The 5,376-nt window shown below is 43.3% G+C and overlaps 1 protein-coding gene across 2 annotated transcripts in view; it reads right to left on the reverse strand.

Annotated features, from left to right (window-relative positions):
- The window catches only part of ARHGAP24 (Rho GTPase activating protein 24), a 537,541-nt gene that overhangs the window by 480,769 nt on the left and 51,396 nt on the right, over nucleotides 1–5,376 (reverse strand). Inside the window, exon 1 of one of the 2 annotated variants that reach the window (XM_006768662.2) lies at nucleotides 147–535. The exons of the other annotated variant lie outside the window; for it this stretch is intronic. The gene's annotated coding sequence lies outside the window, so the exon portion shown is untranslated. Of the gene's footprint in view, nucleotides 1–146; nucleotides 536–5,376 lie in introns of those variants that run through there. 2 annotated transcript variants of the gene reach the window in all.

Below are 5,376 nucleotides of genomic sequence, written 5' to 3' on the forward strand. Positions count from 1 at the left end.
CCCACGCTCCCCCCTCGCCCTCGCGCCCCTCCCCCCTTCACTCCCCTGTCCCTGGCAGCTGTGCCGCAGCCCCCGCTCGCCCCCAAGGCCGCGTCCCAGCCTCCGGAGGTGGCTCCGGGGGGCACCCCAGTAGCCGCGTCACCTACCCTGCTCCTTGCGCACGACAGATGCTGGACGGAGGAAGGAAAAGGCTCCGAGGACCAGCCGAAAGAAAAGCAAAAGAGATAAAGGGGGTGGGACGGCTCCTTTACTTCCCACAAGAAGTGTTGCGCGCCATGCACTTAGTTGCTCTGCAGCTGTGGTTTCGGAGGAAATTCTCGGGGCCGAGAAAGCCGCGGCTGGGGTGGAAAGTTGTGGGTGGTTTCCCCCCAGCTGCCTGAGCCTCGATCCTCTCCTGTCCCCGCCGCAGCCCTGACAGCTCCCGGGGCCTGGGAGACCCTCCGGAGCCCTGCGGGTTTCCACCGGGAGCTGGGCTGGGTTGCCACATGCACTTGAGAAATCCTAGCAGTTGCGCAAATCAAGAGTCCCAGAAGTTAGAAAGAGTGATTGTGTGTGAATGAGTAAATATACAGTACAAGAGGCTGGGACAACTGAGCGGGGCCAACCCACAGACGCAGCTCAGGGTTTCAGATTTCATTTGGCAACTGGCAGCTTCAGAAGATTCGAGCCCACTCAAGCCACTCTACTGGGGAGGCCGGGAGGAGCCCTGCGCTCCTGGAACGCCTCCCCGCCCTGTTACCTTGGAGCCTGGGATCACCCGGCAGAACCCGAGCCCGAGCTGCCTCGGTCTCTCCGCAGCTGCCATCACTCATTTCATTTCGTATGTAACACAGATATACTTGGATCGCGGAACTCAGGCTGCGGGTGCGTTTGAGAAGGATGGAAAACCATGTCTGCTCACCTCTAAGAGCTCTACATTTCTTTGACCAAACTCCACACACCGGTTTTACTTGCTTATCCTCCGCTCTCTGTGTAAAAATCTTATTTCTCAATCAGATCTCCCTGGTTCCTTAAACCTGAATTCCTAGAAATGCTTATTGGGTGCCCGCTAGTTAGATCCTCGGAGAAATTCTTCCTTGTCATGGTTTAAGAGGCCTCAGAACCGCACAGTATGAAAGAAAGAGAATAAGTAAGCATTTGAAGCCCTCTGTCTTCAATACCACCACCAACAATCTAATTTCAAATCTATATCTTACAGTATTGGTGACCGGGAATGCCAACTCAAATTGTTTCAAAAAGCTTTACAAAGCTCCCCGCTCCAGATTATTTAGAAATCATTACAGGATTGCTTTAAGACACAAAATAAGAGTGGCCTCGTTAGATATTGCCAGTGATATGAAAAAGGAGCACAGATTTAAAAAGTAGAAGAAGAAGAGCACACATTTAAATTTAGAAACACCAAAAATAAAAGTCTGAGTGGACACAAGATGTTTCCTTCTTTTTTATCTTCTTTCTCTGGTTTCTTGGAGTCTTCCTTCCTGGTGAACTGCCCCATCAAGCCTTTGGAAAAATGTGTCCAGAATTCTTAGCCAGAAGCAATGTGGCTTATTTTCTAATTGGTAAGGAGTAAATGACCTTCATCAACTGATTGGGCTTAAAGTGTTCTAGCCATTTTAGATGAAAGCTGGAAGACAATGAAATTAACCAAAATGAAATCTGCACAGATGGACTTAATAGCCTTAGGAGTGTTACTAGGTATGATGCTAGATTTCACATTTTAAGAAAGACAGGAACCTATCATGTCAGTATCCTCTCTCAGGATCTAACAATGATTACTACAAGCAATGTAGACTCAAGACAATACAAAATTGACAGGGTGGTTAGATCCTTACCATCCTGGGTAGTCCCTATCTAAGAGATTAAGATATGCCTCTATGGCACACCCTTGTGGCTAAGGCCTTCTTCTTCACATCTCCTGATTGTCAACCACCCTTTCCATTTGACATCACTTCATTGACCTGTGTGATGAAAGTGATTATCTTAAACTGGACTGTACAATCCTATATAATAAAAGCCTAATATGCTAAGTGTCCAACTGTTCGACCATTTGACCAGTCACCTTGACGCGCACTGATCACTAGGGGGCAGACGCTCGGACCGGTAGGTTAGCTTGCTGCTGGGGTGCTGGGGTCGGGCTGATTGGGACTGGGCGAGACAGGCCGGACATGCCCTGGAGCCCTTCCACGGTCCCTCCCTGGTCCAAATTGTGCACCAGTGGGGTCCCTCAGCCTGGCCTGTGCCCTCTCGCAATCTTGGACCCCGCAGGGGATGTTGGAGAGCCAGTTTTGGCCCGATCCCCACAGGCCAGGCCAAGGGACCCACCAGTGCACAAATCTGTGCACTGGGCCTCTAGTTTAAGGATAAGAAGATTGTCATCTGGGGATTAAGCAGTAAGGAGGTATATCTATTAGGACAAGCTTCCTCTTGCCCTCACACATCTCTGCAGAAAGAGAAGGGCCACTGTATTCCTTTCCTTGAAGCTCCTCAGGGATTTAGCAAAGATCTTTGTTACAAGAGAGAATAACCTGAAATAGAAACACAGGGTTGTTCATAGGACTCAGACTATGTTATCCCTCTCTTATTTGTGGACTAATTGGGGCTGGGAGACATTCCTCAACTTTAAAGGAGAAATAAGTTCTTAAGCAAGAGACTTGAAAGATTCTAGCTAGAGGAGGACCTCAATGCAACTGATACCGACGCCAGGGAAGGGGTATCTGTCATTCAATTCCCAGGGTCTCTGGTAAGAAATTGCCCAGGGCATCACTTAAGCTAAGTTTTGCCAGTCAGTCAACTCAATTCTGAGTTTAGGTCAAATTCCAGCAATGTTTCCAGGGTAAGGGCTAATTTTCCAGGATTCCAAAGTCATAGATATCCTCAGAAGAAGGGTCTACAGCAGTCAAGGGTTTGAGGAACCTCAGATTTACAAGGGGAATGTGTAATTCCTCCAGGACCAGATGGATTTCAGGGACCTAAAAATGAAATAGGAGGAGGATGAAATGAAGGAAAAAGAAGAGAAGGAGGAGACGGAGGAAGAAGAGCAGTGAAAAATGATAATGGCTTCACTATACTTGGGCAAATTGTTTGAGCATCAGCATTGCCAGAGACAAGGACGGAAAAGCAACCAGACAAAGCCCCTTGGACATTGTTGTTCTCAGGCCACTTTGATTGTAATTCAGAGGGAACTCAGCAAGAGTTTGTACAATCACTTTGTCTAATATTTTAAGTACATGGGTCAAATGGTGCTATTATACAAGTATGGTTTAAAAATGTATTCTAATATACTTCACTAATTTAAAAATTATAGTCTTCTACCAGATTCCTTGCCAGATTCTTTGCAGATCTTAGCATAGAGTAATATATTGTCATGTTACCCACTTTCTCATTAATATTAGATACTGGAGTTCTTTAATTATGTTTTCTTTTGAAAATACATAAATTCCTAAGAGGGCAAAAAACACAGTAACAAAACAGAATAGTGAAGAACTGCCAGAATCCTAACATTTCCTCCAGGCTCTCACCAACAATGCACAATTTGTGTGGGTACTGAAATATGCCAAGATCTGATTTCAGGATTAAGATAGAAGGCATCTCTACTGAAAAACATTTACATTTTTATTTTTATTTCCTGATAGAAGTTTCTTTTTAAGAAAGTGCAGCTTTGTCTTAGCAAAATAAGGTGGAGAGTGATTGAGGGGGTTTTGTGCCCATCCTCCCCCAACACTTTAGATTACATGATTCAGGGAAAGGGGATGTACTACTAATCCTGGGACCAAATCAATCCAGCTAAATCCCTGTGAGAAAGATAAGGAGACAAAGAGCAAATCAGAGAAGGGTCACTATAGCCATGGATTCCTTCCTAACTCCATCAAAGGCCTGATAGCATCAGGAGATTCAAAAATGAAGCATGTTCTGTGGCCATGTAGATCCTGAGTAGAACATAGCATCAACCACCACTATATTCTTACTCAATTGAATTAGTGTGTTTTTTAAATCCTCACCTAAGGTTATAATTTTTTTATTGAATTTTAAAGAAAATGGAAGGGAGAAGGAGAGACAGAAATATCGCTCTGAGAGAGACACACCGATGGGTTGCCTCCCCCACTCACCCCAACCTGGCCCATGATGTAGCCTGCAACCAAGGCACATGCCCTTGGCCAGAATTGAACTTGGGACCCTTCAGTCTGAGGACTGACACTCTGTTCACTGAGCCAAACTGGATAGGGCCAATTGACATAGTTTTTTTGGCAGTCCAAGTCACATTTCTTTTTTTTTTCTTTTTTAAAAAATATATATATTTTTATTGATTTCAGAGAGGAAGGGAGAGGAAGAGAGAGATAGAAACATCAATGTTGAGAGAGAATCATTGATCAGCTGCCTCCTACATGCCCCCTACTGGGGATCAAGCCCACAACATTTCATGTGCCCTTGACTGGAATCGAACCTGGGACCCTTCGGTCCGCAGGCTGATACTCTAGCCACTGAACCAAACAAACCAGTCACATTTCATCATCCCCTAGACCCCCAGAGTAGATGGTACAACAAAAAATCCACAATTAAATTTATTTTTGAAATTGCTGTCTTTACTAATTACAAAATTAATGCAGGTTCAACACATGAAATGAAGAAGCTACAAAGAAACATAGCAAATAAAAAATTGACATGTTCTTACCATTCACAGATACTATTAGGTTAAAATTAGACATAATTTGAACATGTCTAATTGTTTCTTCACCTCTGTTTATGTGCCTATCTTTTTATTTTTCAACCACAGTTTACATTCAGCACTACTGTGTATTAGTTTCAGAATATCATATATTAGGCCAGAATATCATATATTCTACAAACTGATCACCTGGTATGTCAAGTACCAACCTCACAACACACATAATTATTACAATATCATTGACTATATTTCTTAGGCTGTACTCCACACTCCTTGACTATTTTGTAATTATCAATTAGTACTTGTTAATCCCTTTATGTTTTTCAGCCAGCCCTCAAAACCCCTTTTACCTGGAAACCATCATTCAGTTCTATCTATAGGTTTGTTTCCATTTTGTTTATTTCATTCTTTAGATTTTACATATAAGTAAAATCATATGGTATTTTTTTCTTTCTCTGATTTATTTCACTTAGCATAACATCCTCTAGATCAGCGGATGTACATGCCTAATAATGAGCAGTAGGGTTGTTTCCATATATTGACTATTGTAAATAACACTGCAATGAGCATAGGGATGAATATCTTTTTTCAAGTTAGTGTTTGGGTTTCTTTGGATATGTACCTAGTTGTAGTATTGCTGGGTCATGAGGCAGTTTCATTTTTAATTTTTTAAAATATGTTTAAAATTCTTTTAGAGAGAAAGAGGTAGGAAG

The sequence above is a fragment of the Myotis davidii genome, unplaced genomic scaffold (assembly GCF_000327345.1).
Source record: "Myotis davidii unplaced genomic scaffold, ASM32734v1 scaffold420, whole genome shotgun sequence".
Taxonomy (NCBI): Eukaryota; Metazoa; Chordata; class Mammalia; order Chiroptera; family Vespertilionidae; genus Myotis; species Myotis davidii.